Source organism: Anguilla rostrata, chromosome 7 (genome assembly GCF_018555375.3).
Source record: "Anguilla rostrata isolate EN2019 chromosome 7, ASM1855537v3, whole genome shotgun sequence".
NCBI lineage: Eukaryota > Metazoa > Chordata > Actinopteri > Anguilliformes > Anguillidae > Anguilla > Anguilla rostrata.
Window position 1 is genome coordinate 50,628,660 of NC_057939.1, and position 17,860 is coordinate 50,646,519.

General features: G+C 41.9%; 1 protein-coding gene across 17 annotated transcripts in view; it reads left to right on the plus strand.

The window, feature by feature from the left end:
• The window catches only part of LOC135259947 (adhesion G protein-coupled receptor L3-like), a 220,635-nt gene that overhangs the window by 33,607 nt on the left and 169,168 nt on the right, over nt 1-17,860 (plus strand). For all 17 annotated transcript variants that reach the window (XM_064344915.1, XM_064344917.1, XM_064344920.1 and 14 more), the window contains exon 2: nt 1,015-1,093. The gene's annotated coding sequence lies outside the window, so the exon portion shown is untranslated. The remainder of the gene's footprint in view (nt 1-1,014; nt 1,094-17,860) is intronic.

Consider the following 17,860-nt stretch of genomic DNA (forward strand, 5'->3'; position numbering starts at 1 on the left):
AGTTTCACAGCAGGTTACAAATGTCCACTGAAAAAATAGGCAACAAAAACATAAAACAATATTCACAAACGTGAAATTTAGGTGTTTTTTTTTTCAGTTGTTTGATACATTGTCAAGAAAAAATAAAAAAATACAATCCCGAGAGGAGTGTTTTTAAATTATTCAAGTGCCTAAAGAATTAATTAACAGGAAATGGTCTACTTAGTGTACTTAAGGATTCTGCTACTTTAGATGTAATTAAATTCTACCTTTTCATGTTGGAAATCCTTTTCACGAGTGTGCGGGGAAAAGAGGGGGTGTGGGGGGGGGGGGGGGTGTAATCAAAATGCAAATGTTGTGTAGGATCCGTACTGTGCTAATGGTCTTTAAGTTAGCGCCTCTGTCCCGAGCGCTGAGGAAGAGACCGCGCTTTGTGCGCGGAGATCAGCTGTTGCTAACTGATGTGACCTGAATGGTTTCTCATACATTCATAATCATTCTGTCCTGAAGGGGGGGGGGGGGGGCAGCATTTAAAAAATGCATGAATAGTCCATTGAACGACCTTAATAATGGCCGGTGTAGAAAGTGCCTTACCCTTTATGGTATATCAGCGGTCTCACGATGGAGAGATGTCCCAAGTATTCGCGGGCTTTTGAGGAATATGAGCATGTGCATATTTTTGCACGCAAGTAGTTGCCAGTCACACGAACGCACACACACACACATCGCCCTAACAGCCTACCGCCTCTAGCATTATTTATTTATTTATTTATTTATTTATTTATTTATTTATTTATTTATTTATTTATTATTTTTATTTATTATTTTTATTTATTTATTATTTTTATTTATTTATTTATTTATTTGACTAATACATTTTCTGAAATTGTAGCAATACAGTTTCACAAATCTACATTCGGTGATCGTTTCCATGATCTTTGGTTGCATTCCTTTTAGTCTAGAGTGAGTAATTTGCTGGTCTGCTAAATTGAAACAGTGTTATATTTCTCTCTCTCTCTCTTTCTCTCTCTCTAGGTCTGAACAGCCCTGTTGGCCCTGAAATGTGATACACTGGATCTTTACAGCACTTTGAAAAGACAAGGAGTATTTACAGGTATCTATTTAATGTTAAATGACTGGCAGATATGCTTCTTGTGTGTTGAACTGTTGAATGTCTGTGCATTCTCTTGCATTGTTATATGCAGATAAAGTGCCTTTCTGGAATTAGAGACAGCAACCCTAAGCAGTTTGGTATAGTAGCTTTCTCTGGGAGGTTTGTGTACTGCATGCATATTTATCAGCTGGGAAATAACATATTCTTGCAAAATTCGCCGGGATAAAATATTCAAATGAACAGTGGGCGAGCCATTGCTTACCTGTGCCTCACACACAATAGGATGGGACATTTATGGAAATTGCGCTGGATGCATGTTCCTTCAACACGTCAGCGATTCGCTCCCTCCACCGGTTCAGCGCGTCTTCTCTGTCGCGCGTCCATGTATGCTAAGCGTGTTTGCAGTTTATTTAGTGATGCAAATGGTGTTTTCGGAGTAATCATGCAAAACAGCAGATGGCTGCTTTTTTCTTTTTTTTTTTATTTGCGCCGCCTCAAGTCTTGAAAGTCCTTCTGTTTAATTTGTCATTGTTTTCGTTGCATGCCCCTCTCTCTCAATGCGAACGCGGTCGCACCAGCCGAACGCTGATTGACGGGGAATATTTTATGCGGAACGGTCTTGTGCGCACTGAGAAAAACAAGTCTCCCGTTGAAATTCCTCACGCGGTCTTGACGGCTCTGCATCTTTTCGATAGCCGCTCGAGCCGTCTCATTCTGCAGACTTTGCATTTCGCACGAATTTAATATCGATGTAATTTATGCAAAATCACTGGGTTTCCACAAATCTTTCGAAGGAAGTAACCGCAAGATCCTTAATTCAAACTCCTCAAGTCCCGAATTGATATAGTGGCGCTCCAAACAAAGTCTATCACTGTTGAAAGGTGTCAAATGAATTTGTATCTTCATACACTTGTCACTATAAACATCCTTATGTATGCTGACATTAAATTAAGATCTACATTTGATGCGACCTTGCACGGTCACTTTGAATTAATGTTAATCTAATAAAATAGGACTTGATGGCAGACCTCTCCCAGTTATTTGCCTGCTGGAAATTTGAGAGCTCTTGTTAATTTGCCATGATATCTTGCATGGTCATTCGACTCAATTTGTGTTATCATTGAACATATACATTTGTTCTTAAGGTCACCATGCAGTGACTGATAATGTTTTTTTTTTCCCCTCCACTTGTTTTCTTTAAGTACTTTAAATTCCTGATGCTTTGATTACAATCAGTCATTTGGGACATTGTTGTAGCTGTTAAACCCCCTTTACTTCAGACAAAACAAGCTGATTAATGGGAGAGATACCAATGAGGCTGACTATGGTTTGGCAAGGTTTGTCTAAAGGGGACTTGGATCACGCATAATAATTGTTACATTTCATGACTGAATAGCGCTTTGGCAAAAAAAATATGGTGTTGGATCTGGAGAAATGAGGCACTAAATATATCTTTGTATATTTTAATGAATTCAGTTTGACAATTTTGAACTGATTTACTCATTTAGTCAGGAAAGTGGCCAGCATTGTTGGGCTGAATGGCCTGTTGTCCTCATTATGTTATGTTATATTGTGTTGTGCTGTGTTTTGTTGTTATGTTAAATTGGGCTTCAAAATCAGTATTCATTTTGTGCGTCACCATTTATGAGCAGGTTGTCACGCAGTGCTTAAAATGATGGGTCATTTATTGGAATCAACCTTTTTTAAAATGACCAGTGCTAAGTAAAATATTTTATAAATAGTCAAAAAGGTTCACCTCATTACACCATAAACAGAGGCCTCCACATTCTTTCTTCAGCAGTAATTGTCCACCACACTTTTGAAGTTGCTTCACAACACCAGCATAGAAATGCTAAGCATAATCCCCTTTCAATCGCTCAGGCTAACTGCCTGTCTCTCCTTCCCTTGTAGTATTCCACAAAAGCACTCCAGCAACACTTGAATGGTTAAAAAAATGTTAATTACAGCAATTCCTTAAGTCCCTAATTACTGTTGGTGAAGTTTTTAAGATTAACACAGTTATTGTATGTGCTAAAATATACTTCATCAGACTGAAGATCTTTGAGAATGCATATGGGAAATATTACTACTGTGTGTCATAATGTTTTATTGAATGTGTGTACTTCGGAAGCTTTTCTTTTCCTTCTACAGGACAGGTAATGACCTGTAATAAACCAGTGTTTCTATTAGTACATATGTGCAGTGACCTGTACCCGTGAATGCACAGAGAGTCCAATCTGATGTGTGAAAAGCCAATAGGAGTTCAAGCCACCATGAAAAGTTGTCACTTCTTGTCTGTGGTTAGCTGAAATAATGTCAGGAGGTCCTGTCGCATTTGCTCTCCGTTTGGAATGAGACGAGTTTGCCTGTAGCACGTGGCCCTGCCACGCTGCAGTACAGCGAAACAAAATCGCTGGTTTTACTTTTACAGTGGAGGTTACGGCGATGTACACGACAAACAAAACAAATCCAATCCAGAAATTAACTGACCAAGGAACAAAAAATTACATTCAGGTGCAAGTTGGATTTAAAACCAGTGTTGAGCTGGCCTGAGAGTTTGACTTATGAAGAGGTACTGCATCATGCATATGTATTCTTGGCTTTGCACACACATGCACGCATGCACAAACACACAGACACACTCACACGCGCGCACACACACACACACACACACACCTGGGGGTGTTGATACAGTGCATGGGAAAAGCCAGAGCTGTTATGCTCAGTGGAGAATGGTATTAAAATTCGTAGTCAGAGCTATTTTCCTGAGCACACTCGTACATTATTTAAACAGAATTTGTATACAGTTGTTTTATTTACTTGTGTTCCCGGGCATTTATATGCGCGAGTACAGCGCGTTGTTTTACAGCCAAGGAATGAGCAAGCTTGGTTTCAGCATTTATTTTTTTTTACCCCTCCACAATTGCTTTTCCTGCTCGCCGATGGTCACGCAAACTTAACTTTTACCTCCACTGTACACTTATTTCCCTGCCCCCTGCTACCTCACCCCGATTGGCCTGTTTAGCTGAGCCTCACCCTGATTGGCCTGTTCAGCTGAGCCTCGCCCTGATTGGCCTGTTCAGCTGATATTCACAGGAGCTGCCTAGACATGACCTTCAAAGCAGATCATCTCTGAGCCCCTGTCAAATTAATATTTTCTCTTGTTACAGGGACACTTAAATTGTAAAAACGCTTTGAAGCAGTTGTGATTCTTATCTTCACCAATCCGCTGTCTTTCTTCGAGAGAAAACATTTGAAAGAGTTGCAGGAGAGTAGGTTTCAGGGTTAGTAATTTACAGGTTTCTGTTTTCTCTGTTTGAGTCCAACTCCACAACAGGTGTATCTTTGCCTTTTCCTTTGAGTGTATACTGTTTATATCAGCTTAGTGACCAGGGTGTATAATTGTTTACAATGCAAGTAAGCCTCAGTGTAAATCTCACTTCCTTTGTTAGAGGTCTGTATCTAATAGTGTTTTTCCCTTTTGCATTTTTTCTGGTACCCATCATCACATTCTAACTACTGATCGTTTATTGAAACTACCAGTACCAAATATATAAAGATTTTCAGACGCAAGGCAAAGGTTTAAATTGGATGCGCAATGATAATTTTTTAAGCACTTAAGCAGCATCAGCGTCAATCCAGAGTACCTTGTTGCCGCTTCACACAAATTCGCCTTGGGTTACTTGATAGCATCCAATTAGAATTTTATATCAATTGTCTATTTGGTGCCATACTGGTAACATCTGCTAGCTTGCTAGCTACCATAGGCTAAATTAGCAGGAATGGGAAATAGACAAACTGGTTCATGTTACCATGGTGATGTATTTTCACAGCCTGGCAAGTTCTAGGGGAGAGCCTTTATTTTCAATTATTATGTTTTTGTTTCCTGGCTGTTAAATGAAACTGGCTCTTGTTAGAGCCTGGCTGTATATTATACGTTTTATGGTAACTATATTATATCGGCATGTGCTTAATGTTATTTATCTCTTTTATTGTATCGATCATAGGCAGCCTCGTTTGCCATTGATTATGACTGTGCCACGCACAAACCCCCACCTCACAGAGTGAAGCGCCGGACCTGGCTGATGTGAACGCAGCTCTGTTCAGGGGGGGCTGTGACTACCACAGTGCTCCATCTTAACCCCCCCCCTTGTGAAACGGGGAGACGGGTGATTCCCGCCCTGCTTGGCCAGAGCATACAGGATGTTCCCTCGGGCGTGGGCGGGTGCTTAAAAGAGGAAATGTAGCCGCGTAGTCGCGTCGGACGTCAGGTTTCTTCGAGAGGGGCCCGTCGTACATCTCCGTTCGGCGTGCGGCGTGCGTGCGGACTTCCTGCTACGGCTCATTACTCGGTCAAAGTGCGCCATCAATCCAGATGTTACCCGTGACACGGGGCGGACGCGCGTCTTTCGCTTCTTCTGATCTTTGACATGTTTTTTTTCCAAAGTGATCTTCCTTTAACGGGACTTTATGTCCCTGTAGGCTAGGCTGGGCCATATGGCTGAGTGTGTGTCGCAGTCTTTTTACACACCCCGGCAGTAAACCCTGCCGACTTAAAATTTACAATTTGCGATTTTGGCATTTAGCAAGCACTTTTAGCCTTTTAGTGACTTGCAGAAGGAGCAGTCATCTTGGCTACAAAAACACAACAGGTGTGAAGCAACGAGGGTAAACAGGGGCTCTACCGGTCTAAGTGGGCTGACGCCAGCATCCAGACCATAAGCAGACATGAAGCACAAATGTGTTTTCACAGCACCGTAAAAACGGAAAGAAGAAAAATGGGGGGGCGTACCTCATTGTGCAAAGAGGAGCCTGGCATGTCGGGGCGGGACGTGAGGTGGTTTACGGCATTTCAAAACGTCAGCTACGAAAACTGCAGTCGGCCCCTGCACCCCCCCCCCCCACATTTATTTACAGCACGGGCGCTTAGCAATGAAACCGGGAATTTATGGCTTACTTTTTAATTAGAAATAATGTCTTGTAGAGTTGAAGTGATGTATTGCTTAATCAATATATTGACTGCGGTCCCCTGGATGAGGAATGATTCTATTGACAGCTCCCAGAGTAGCCTAACTTAACACTTTGTCTTACGGAGAAATATACGGCGGTTCTCTGGCAAGCAGAGACTCTTTTTTCAGACGGACGGTATTTTCTGTAAGGCGGAGAAGGTGGCCGTGTCGCTCGGCGTTTCTGCGAACGGTCAAGGAGTCGTTCCCGCTCGGCAGAAGCTGAGGCTTTTACGCACTGCTGGTCATGCGGCACGTGCAGCGGTTCCATGGTTGGGTTTCGCGGGTACTTGGAACAAACAACAACAAAAGCAACCGGAAAAAAAAAAAAAAACCCCAGCAGGTATTTTTTTTAATGAGCATTAGGAGATCTGTAATCTTCTATAAACCCTAATCAGGCTAAACTAATGGATGGATGGGTGCAGTTTTCTCTTCAGGGAAGTATTGTGGATTGTAGGCGGGAAGTACGTGCGCTGCCATTAGGTCCAGCAGGCTATGAGACACTGTTAATGAAGAGTCAGTGCTCAACCTGTGAGGTAATTACAGTCTGGCCTGCTTTGAATTAGTGCATCTTTATGCACTAATTCAATAAGGAAAGACAATGTTACAATAATAATAATAATAATAATAATAATTTGGATATTTTATGGCTAGAGTCACAGTAGTCACAGTCTATCTCCTGTTAAGTTTAGTTCAGTAAATCTGCCAGCTGGTATCTGCTTCTTGTAAATGTGTTTCCTGGTAAATTAGCCCACTAACTTGTTCAGTTTATTTACAGTATGTGCACACTCATAGTTTTCCGTCATTGTTATAAAATAAATATAGCATAAATAATTAAATGCTGAATCACTCCTGTGTGTGTGTGTGTGTGTGTGTGTGTATAAAACAATGTGCAGTACCACAGCATTAGAAAAGGAAAAAAATAAAATAGAAAACTGGAATCCATTGAGCCAAGGTCTAGCGCAGGATTTAAGTGTGCACCTGTTAATTTATCGTAAGAAAAGGCTTACTAATGAAATGGAAATGCTAGCAGGTTAATAAGGGCCTATAGGACGTGAGAGCTGTGTAATTTCTTACTGCATTAGTTTCACAGAAAAGAGTTATTGTGTGGATGAATGAACCTCCTAGCCTCCCCACTCATACGGGCCTAAAAATGTACAGAGGAAGCGGATAGTTAAATTTAGAGTAAAGCTGGGCTCTTTCAACGCAATTGTTTTGCATTTCCAACAAAGACAGATATGTGCGCGCACAAGGCGTAAGGAATGAAAAGCAGTACGCACTGGTGCTGTGGAGGCAATTTCCCGTGAATCATGTTCACACAGAAATAACAGGCCGGGTGATAAAAAGCCTCCATTCTCCCCCAGCTGGAAACGGACTGGGTGAGCCGAGCCAGCGTTTGCCATGCCCCCCCCACCCCCTTCCGCCCCCCCCTCGCCCCTCCGCCCCCACCCCTTTCTTTTGTTGGAGAGGTATCAATTTCATGTGCAAAAAATCTCAGAAGTGGACTGACGTGAATAATAAATAACTGAGTCTAAACTGTCTGTCTACACACACACACACACACACACACACGTACACAGGCACACACACTCACACACGCACACACACACTCACACACACACATAACCATACACAAAATCTGTCTGGGGAGAGAGGAGACAAGCACACACATAGAGACATAACCACACACACACACACACACTCAACCATTACACACTCATGCACATATGTAGTGACGGTACCCTGCGTAATCCTTGTGTATTTCCTTTTGCTCTCCTGGCCAGTGAAGAAGCCCTCCAGTTCACCCCTGCAATTTAAACAGTCACTTCTGACATTTATTCACGTCGATAGTGACACATAGAAATACAAACACATTTAATAATGAGTGCTTTTTGAACACATTATATGAACAGACTGCTTGGAATGCTGTTCTAGTCATTTTGGTCAATGGTTAACTGCTTCTTGGTGTTTCGAAGGAGCAGGTTCTGTTGAAATACCTACAGTCACCCATGCATTCACCTCAGTCTTGGTGTCCTAATTTTTAGATTGTCTGTTTCTGTCTGGCTTTGTAATCTGTGGATAAGGCTGTTTGCACAGGTTACTCATGTTTGTCCATTCATCTCATGTGTTCATAAACCCATTGTTTCCGCTAACAAAGCAAAGAGCCCTTCATTTTCTTTTCAATTATCTCATATCTTCGGGTGAAAATGCAAGACAGTCAGTGATATAGCTTGCACAGTGAAAGACTTCAGGAAAAAAAACAAACAATCTGAATTCACCAAGGTTGCATTGACATCCATATGCTAATGCCTGCTAGCCTTCTGGTGACACAGCTTTGAACGGACCTGTTTTGAAGACCAGGACTTGTTTTTTTACTTGTTGTTTACTATATATGTAAGTGTTCATTTCCTGTTTCCCACCCACAAAAACAATTTTTTGGGGGAAAAAAAGACTGAAGAATTGGGTCGGACTGAAAGCGACAGAGTTAGCGCATGTTCTTCATGCTAATGCTGTTGGTCATAACGTTTCAGGTAATTTAAATTAACCATCATGCTCACAGCTCCATGCCATTTCTTGGCTGGGCCGATGCCAGTGATGAGAATATTCAGAGCGGTTTATTAAAAGCTTGCGCCCAATGTGGTTGTGTGGTAGAACATGGTCTTCCCTCTGGTACTGAAGCAGCCATGTTTAGTACAACTTTGGCCAGAGATGAACTTTGACCCTCTTGGTAATCGCAAACTGTGATGTGCGAAGTGGGTTTTCTTTTCAGGCAGAATAAATAATTCCAGTTCCAATAAAGAGTGAGTTCCTAACAGAACAGGATAATCATCTGCTTTGGGTGTCTAAAGTCACTATATTCACCTGGTATGGAATGTAAGATTATTCTGTCCTGAAGGGAAAAAAAAACACACCGTGACTAAGCTAAGAGAGGAATAATCCTTTAACACTACTTTGAGAGAAAGATATGTACTAGCCAGGAACGGAAAGTGTTTTGGAAAACAAAGTCTGCTGTGGGATTTGACTTGAGGCCCTGGCCATGCAAACATGAGATACAATCAGCTCGACTCAGCTAAAGACCACGATTCTGGGCAAGGGAACTAATCACAAACTCATCACGTCTCCAAGGGACCTGCTGTAATGCTGTAAAGAACATTCAAGTGCTGAACAACATTTCTGATCACCTCTGCTCTCTCTCTCTCTCTCTCTCTCTCTCTCTCTCTCGCTCTCTCTCTCTCTCACACACACACACACACACACGACAGGGAAAGGAAGGGAGGAGAGGGAGAGAGAGAGGTTTTACCAGCATTTGTTTTTAGTTTTTGAATACATGAATACATTTCGTTAAAAGTACTGAGACCACTTCAGTGTGCACATTGCAGAGGTTTCTTGGGCATTGAATAAATATTTAATATTCTTCTTAAAGAACAAAAGAGGTTATTGCAATGGATCATTATGTTTTAAGTACACATTTTGCAAGTGTAATTTTAGTGCTTGAAAGAGGATGCAGTCTTTGTGTGCAGTGTGTCGAATCGTTGCAGTTGTAACTTCACGTACTGTGGTCTTGGCACTCCCACACTCCTTAGATTACACTTACCAAACTTAACACACTGCAGGTAGCATAATGTATGAGAACAAAAGGAAAACAAGGATTGAGAATTTTAGGAGGATGATTTTGGAATCGCTTCAGAATAAACTGGTTCATTCTTTAATAGCCTTGAGGCTCTGTTCAGTCTAGCACTACGAGGGAAACTCTTTCTGGTTAAAAAAGCAACAAAACAAACAGTCGGGAAAAAAAATTATAGACAATAACAAGGAGAAATCCCTGTTTTGCCACAAGTTATTTATCATTTATTTTATGAATGTATTATTTATTATTTGCAGTTGGGAACAATTGCAATGTGCTGTGTGTGCAAATTGTTATGAGAAGTAATGAATTGTATGACATTTTGCATTATTTAAAAAGGTAAAGGGAAGTAAGGATGTCTCTATGGATAAGAACATCTGCTAGTGTTGTAATTTAATGCAATACAACTAAGTAAAGGGGGTTGTTGTGAGCTTCTGATCTGAAGTGAGGTTGAACAAACCCGTATCTTTTTAGCCCAAAGAAAGGTCAAACAGCGACTGGTTAGACATTAGGCTTGTCTAGCAGTTGATAATTACAATGCTTAGTCCATGGAGAGCCATGAATCAGACGGCAACACCCTATGAATCATTGTGGATGGCAGTAGGGAAAAAAAAAAGAAAGCCAATTCGGAAAGGGTCACATCCTACTTCCTGTGGAGAGATTTAAAGTTCCTGTAGGTGTAACCGTGCAGTGGGGGAAATTTTTGAGGAAGTTTATGAGTGAGGTAAAAAAAATGCACACGTTGCTGAAAGAAAATGAGCAACTACCATTGGAAACAGAAAAAGTTAAGAAGTAAAGTATGTTGCTGTCACAATTGTTTTTTTGTTTTGTTTTTTTTGTATCAGAAGGCGGATATAAAGGAACAGCTGCTTCTTTTCATGACGACATTCATCAAACAGCAGTACACTTTAACCAGCGCTGTTTGCAGAAACAGAGATACTAAATGCAGTGCACAGAGTTATTCCTCTTACTGGTGACACCGCGGGGAAACACAGTGTGTTATGTGCGCCAAACGCACAATATTATTCCCCTTGGTGACATCAGCACTGCATGTTTTAAGCCTACGCTTTTTCACATTAATTAGGCATGAGAACAGCACACACTCATCATTTCCTCCGACGCAAACGTACGCTTACGTTATCTAGTCCGGCCGAGGCCCAGACACGGAGTGTCGGAGCGTCACCCGAGTGCCCCAGATTTCTGCGCGGTTACCAGCGGTGAATTGAGAGATTCAAAAGGGACTAATTGTGTGGCACCATCTGGCACCACCGGGGAAAACACCCAGCGTGCGACACCTTCCACACGACCCCGGGAACAGCAGATGTGCGCGTAACCTAAGAGGAATCAGATAACGGAGAAAGAATGGCGTGGAGTCGGAAAGGGAATTTCCTCGCGAACTCCTTTGTGTCCCATCAAGGACGAATCGCGGGGCGTGTCTCTTTGAGGCTGGCCGTCCCGCCCCCGTGAATAGACGGAATGTAAAACGTCGGAACTGTACGGGACGGGATGGTACGCCGAAAGTACCTCAGAGAAGGCCCCGATGCCCAAAGTCTTTTGTCAACGCGGCCATTATTTCTTTGGTATGGCACGATACGCCATTTCAAACACTCGTCAGTCTGGCTCTGGCGGTAGGCACGAGGGGAGCATTCAATCAAGCCGCCGCTCGGGTTATTTTTTACGGTTCGGTCATTATCGAATCCTCGCGTTTATGCTCGCCCACGTGGTTTCGGACCCCCCCCCCCCCCAAGCGGCGGTCTCTCTGATTAGGCCGCGCTAGCGTCGGCGCTAAACGAGGGCGTGGCCGGCGCGGAGGTCAAGGATGGCGAAGGCTATCGGGAAACAGCTGGGCCCCGTTTGGAGCGCCGCGCGCCGCAAAATGTCAACAGCGCGGCGTCGACGAACAAATTGCATTTGCATGACAGAATGAATCGTCCTGATGGTTATCGAGGGGCTGCGCACTTGTGACTCGGAGTGATTACATTTCTCTGCTTTTCCTTTTCGGTCGGAGGTGTTGCTATGGTCGTCACGTCCCCTGATTGATATCTGCTTTGTGCTTTGGAAATTGCCCATCAGTTAATGACAATGTTTAATTTCACATTGAGATCCACTACAAGGCAAATTAGGCCCGCTGCTAGGATGGCCCTGATTGGCTGCGTCTTGGTGACTGCACTGAAACAACAGGAGCTGACTCAACAACAAGATAGGCCAGGGAAAAGAATAAAATCAAATAAACCTGACTATTTCTGTGTATCCAGGAGTCAGTCAAAAGGCTGTTTACACATAACATAATTAAACAAAGAAAATAAACCAATGAATCCCAAGGAAACAAGAAAGGAAAATTACATTTGGGGTCTGGATTCAATCAAAATTTGTACTTAACTCTGACTTAAAATTAAATGCAAATATTTTTTTTCTTTGGAAACTGTTTGCCAAGTTCAGCAATCACTAAAACAAACTCCAAGCAAAACTGAGTTAGAAAATGAGAAAATGTGCTGCTTTCCTTTACTTTTTAAGTGCTAAGTTAAGGACAAATGTTGATGGAATACAGGCTCGGGTTACTCGACAATGACAAATTAACAAGATATTCACAGAAAACTGAACTGGGGTGCTTGCCCCCTGGAATTAGCACAGTTGTCCCTGGACCAGCCCCAAAATAATGAAAACTGCTCCCCCTCAGTTTACATGTAGAATATGCAGAGACAGAATCCAACAGCAGTAATTTAGGCCAGAGCCCCAAGAAACACTAGTCAAATCAAAGACTTATCTTCACTTGGTCATACCCTATATTAAGCCCTGCTTCTCAGTCTTAGATGAACAAACAAGACCAAATATAAGTAATGCAAATCTCACATATTAATAATAGTACAAATCCTTTAAAATATCAATCATCCTCCCACAAAATGAGTGAATTAATTGGCTAAATATGAATGTTGTTGGTTAGTATGATCACGTATATGTTTGTATATAATCACAAATTTATTCAGGACTCCCACTTAATTTTGCACAATACCAGTAGATTTGTATCCATCAAATGGATGCACGCGCTCCCAATTGGGTTCCAATTCCAAGAGCCGTGACTCACACGAAAATCTAGCTGTAATTGTGAAGGGATGGGGTTGCCCTGGGGTGGTGGGGGTCTTGATTTTCTAATTTGTTCCAGCGCAAGATGGCTCCGATGGAGAGTCCGACGGAACATCCGTCTCTCAGTTTCCGAGTGTGCTTTCACACAGGAGACCGAAGTCATTCTTTTCTCACTCTTGAGGATATAATGCCAAAGGTTAGATCCAGTAACCCAGAAACCGACATTTGAGCAGGAAGAGGAAAATAGAAAGCTCAAGTGGGCTGATTTGTTAGCGGGCAGGGTTTACCTTCAATTTCAGCCGGGGCAAGGAACGGGGCAAGAAGTTAGCGGTGTCTCCCGGTGATCGGGGAGTTAGCAAATGACCGGCATGGTCAGAGTAGGGTGCTCTGTGGCTGACGCCAGTACCAACGACCAGCTTTCTGAGGAGCCAGAAAAGGTCGTTAGCGACCTGCTATTCCCGCTGCCCTGAAGGAAGCCTGAAGCTACCGGGATGATCCGTTTGCCAGTTCACTGTGCAGTCACGCCTACGCAGGACTGTCGACTTGTAGCGAGCCAATCGCTGCACAGGCCGTGAGTGTGAACAGGTCCAGGAGTAGAATAGGCAAAGCTGTCGTTGTTTCTCGCTGCTAACATGAAAAAAATTAAATGATCCCACATAGCAGGCATACTCTGAATCAATGTTTTATTTGAGGTCACATTGGTCTATGTTGTATCAACATTGATTTTTGGATGGTGACATCAGTGTTGGATATGAAAACACAACATTGGATCAGAGAATAATTTGTTGATTTAGTGCTGATCCAGTGCTGATCCAGTATCTGCCTATCCTAGTTTAATGACATAGATTCAACATCAGTTCAATGAGTTCAACATCGTATTTCAATGTTGAATGAATGCTAATGATGACTCAAAACTGATTCAATGTTTGCTTGTTATCTGGGATAGCACCAACTGAATGATGGATAATTTTTCCTTTAACTGGCCACGAAATGTGCAATATAATACAGTTTCTATTAAAAATGGATGAGGCTAAAATATTGACTAATTCTATTCATATTTAAAAGACAACATCACAAAATGAATGAATGAATTAATAAATTAATACAAATCAGAACATATTGTAACCTAAAACATTAATTGTCAGTAAATTCATAAAAGAAATGTATTTTATGAATTTTGAACTTTTAACAATATTGCGTGCGTATATTTGGGGTTTTTCAGAGGATGAACACAGCCTGCATTTTAGTATGGAACAAAGGCCAACTCTGTTTCCATGGAGACGGAATGAAGTAGCACCTGTTAACATGGTACACGTTTATGATCCATAAATCATAAACTGCAGTTCTGACGTCCCATAGTAAACCATCAATGCTGAAACATACACTATAAATTATACATTTCAGAAAGTCCAGAATTATGCTGTATACTCATATTGTGTTACTTTTTCTGAAGGTTTTCCCTTGAGCGTTTGTACAGTATGTCCACAACCTTGCAAATGTGATCTGTGAACTACTGGTGTGCACTTGTGAATAACGCAATCATTTGCAGGGGTAGATTTGTTTTCTAAATTGAGACTTGGTTTGGATCTGGACTTCGTTCATGGATGCAAATATATATATACTGTTAATAGATTCACAGGTGTGATACCCTTAAATCATGCATTTAGTCTATATTTTGAGCCACTGATAAAGCCATCACAGGGAAAAGGGTACTGAGCAATGTCAATTACAAATGCAATATATTTACATACATTGAGCTGCTTCTTAATTTTGTTTTGCTCCAGTCAGGTTTATACTAAAACTGAAAAAAGTCTCACTTTTGGTTTGTGGCTATGGCTTGTGCAGTTAATGGAGTAAATGGTAGAGTAGCGTTTGTCGGTGCGGAATATTAAAGTCCAGCACCTGTTTATTCTCAGAAGGATGCTGCATTATGTCCTGTTAAGTCATATCCCTGAGCACCTCTTATAATTATTATTCAAGTTGTTGCTTGGCACAAGGACACAGTTTTGCATAATGTATGCGAGACAATTTGAAAAAAAAAAAAACAAAAAAAAAAAACTGCTTTTGACATTCTTGGGCACCAAAAACTAATAGCTGTTTTGCAGCCTGAGGCAAGACATAATTTATAACTTTATCTAAAGTTTGGAGCGATATTAAATTTATATATTTGGCTACAATAAGGCCAAGCCCGAATAACTGATGGTTTATGTGCGCGTGTTTGAAAGGCAATTCTTGGTGCGACGATGTGACTGTGAATGTTGTTATGGCAAACGGTTCTGCCCCTCGGCTGAGCAGAATTACGCGTGATGAGGGGTATTATTTTATAGGCGAGACCCAGATAGAGGCAGTAGAATCCCGTCGTTGCCTCTCTGGGGTAAATCGCTAGGTGTAGCTGAGGGAGTTAGAGAGTATTTTCTGAGAACTACTTGGTGGAAGGTGCCCTTGGGATTTTCAGTATTCCAGGAAGGATACGTCTATTTATATGAACCCCTGCGTTGAAGAAGAAAAAGAATAAGAAGAAGAAGAAGAAGAAGAAGGTTTGGAGGAAGCCGCGTTGATTATTATCTTTTTCAAAGAGAGTCGCGCAGTTACTCTCCTCTGGCAAAAGCCCGGTCCTCAGTTTCCTTGAACCCAATTAGACGCTTCCTTTCGCGAGATCCGTTGTTTTAGTTACGGCTGCCGTTTTGGCCGCCAGATTTTTAATATCGCTTTTTACCGCCAGCGGAAGGACGGCCAGGTGGAGTGCGTCTCGGCCTTCTCGCGGCGAGAGTCTGTCATAAACAGAGCCGCTTTAACGGCGGATGGGGACCATTCCCGTTACGCTCATACTTTCCAGGGGAGGTTTTAAAAAGATATGAGTGTAATTTTTGAGCTCCCTTTTCCCTGCTCTGGTATTGCGCCATTATGTTAGATTAAGAAATGCATAGATGGAAAAAAATGTTGAAATTTTCATTGCAAAAATGATTAGTTTTGCCTCTTTCGCTTTTGCTGATTGTTTGAGATTCTGATATGCCAATGCTTATATCTGAAGTTGTTATTACTCTGTGAGTAGTGGCCTTTTTTGTTATTTTAAGAAAAAGGAAAGAGAAAACACTCTTGCACCGACACACACATACACATTCACATACACGCGACACACACACACACACACACACACGTGAAGACACATGCATCTAAAGGCGGTACACCCAATAGAATAAAATGCAAATAAGACCCATCACCATCTGTGGCACTTAATTTCATTTTCCGCTCCCCCTGCCTTTCGGGCATGGAATCTCAGGCCTTTCAGTCGAGCCCCGAAGCGATCCACGATGTCACTGATCAATAAGCCCGCAATGAACGTGCGCTGCTGCACTAAAACAAGCCGTTAGCCGCAAGCTGCTAACGTAGCAGCCGCCGGATTGATCCATCTTAGGAGACCTGGTCAGAGGAGGGGAAAGTCCAGGGGGTCAGAAAGGAAAAAGTCCTGCCGTGTGTTTATTCCACCCATGAACCCAGCCAGCCGGATTCACTGATTAGTTCAACCTCCTGGCCAAGTAATTGGTGCTAATTTAACACACCCAAGTGACTGGAACAAAATACCGGGGAGGACTTTTTTTGCTTTTGGAATCCTGGATTGCGCACTGCTCGCTGGTCCTGGTGACTTCTGCGCAGCCTGACATTAGCATGTCAGCAGGCCTGGGATTGTGGGATTTTGGAGGAGTTCAGGGGGATTATGTGTGCTTCCGAGAGCTGTGCTCTGGAGCGTGCGCTTTTGAGGCCCCCGTCCCACTCTACAGCAGGGTATTAAAAACCCCTAACACCCACAGTCAAGTCACATTTGGTGCTCTTTAGGTTGATGGGGATCGCGGTTGACTTTCACTTTATGATTTCCTTTTTTTTTTTCCTTTGTGGAAAATTTTTCTTGTCTTGACATTTTTGGTCAATGCAATGCTTTCATTGAGTTTTTTTTTCCTCCCCCTTTTGACCCACTGCCTGAGCTTAATGTTCTGAATGTGTATTTGTCAAACAAAGTACCATCACGCACGGTTAGAAATACTTAAGGAGCGCGGAACTGAGATAGATTAGCTCACCTGTGCACTGGAGGGATTTGAGCACATTTATATGAAATGGTACATCATTGATTTTGTTTCATTTTGTTCTGGCTCCAGGGCTTGCTGTGCAATTACTTGTTAGGTTATCCATAGCTCTGCTCTTTCAGCGTCGGTGTGTATAACAATTCACAGAGTGAATACCAATGCGTTGTGGGAAAGAAAAGTGCTCCGCAACATTTAAGGGAAATATCTGAATTTTAGATTCGCAGAAATGATTTTACTGACGTACAGCTAGGTTACATTTCTAATATATTACTGGTAATGTGAAGGTCATTTTAATGAGCATTCGATTTTCTGAAAAGACTAAGCGTGACATGAATAGACAACACCGAGCTTTTCTTGATGCGCTATGATGCATATATGGCCAGAATTACAATGCGTTTGAGGGACGGTATGGTCATACTAAATGGTAATCAAGCACTGTAAAATGGATGCCCACATTTTTCCACGGGCACGCCTGCACTTGCTTTACATGAAATCTGTTAAAATGGGGCCATTTTCAGGTTGGCCTTGCTTATGTTTTCCTTATTTTTATTTTCCAATGTGAACCTGTTGTGATTGTTGCTAGATTGAGACATCATTGCCATCAGAGATTACAATATGTAATGAAGTAATATTATAGATGAAATTTGTGTAAAATTTTACCTATAATATACGAAAAAAGCCTAAATAATGCTGATGTAACACTTGCCAAAGTCATCATTAATGCATGGTATGCGACAATAAAGACTCACATGTTGGCATTAAAACCTATGTCGCCTGCGAAAATTATGTTAGAAATGCTATAAACAAGAAAGAACCGTGTGCCAGTTGTCATGACTAAATGCTTATGGACAGCAATTTGTAGCAGTCTTATTGAATTCCCAATAGAAAGATATTCCTGAAGAAAAAATCCGAGAGATTTGTCAAAACTATGTTGAATATCATGTGTTGACTGAGACTGAATGGTGAGGCTGTAGAC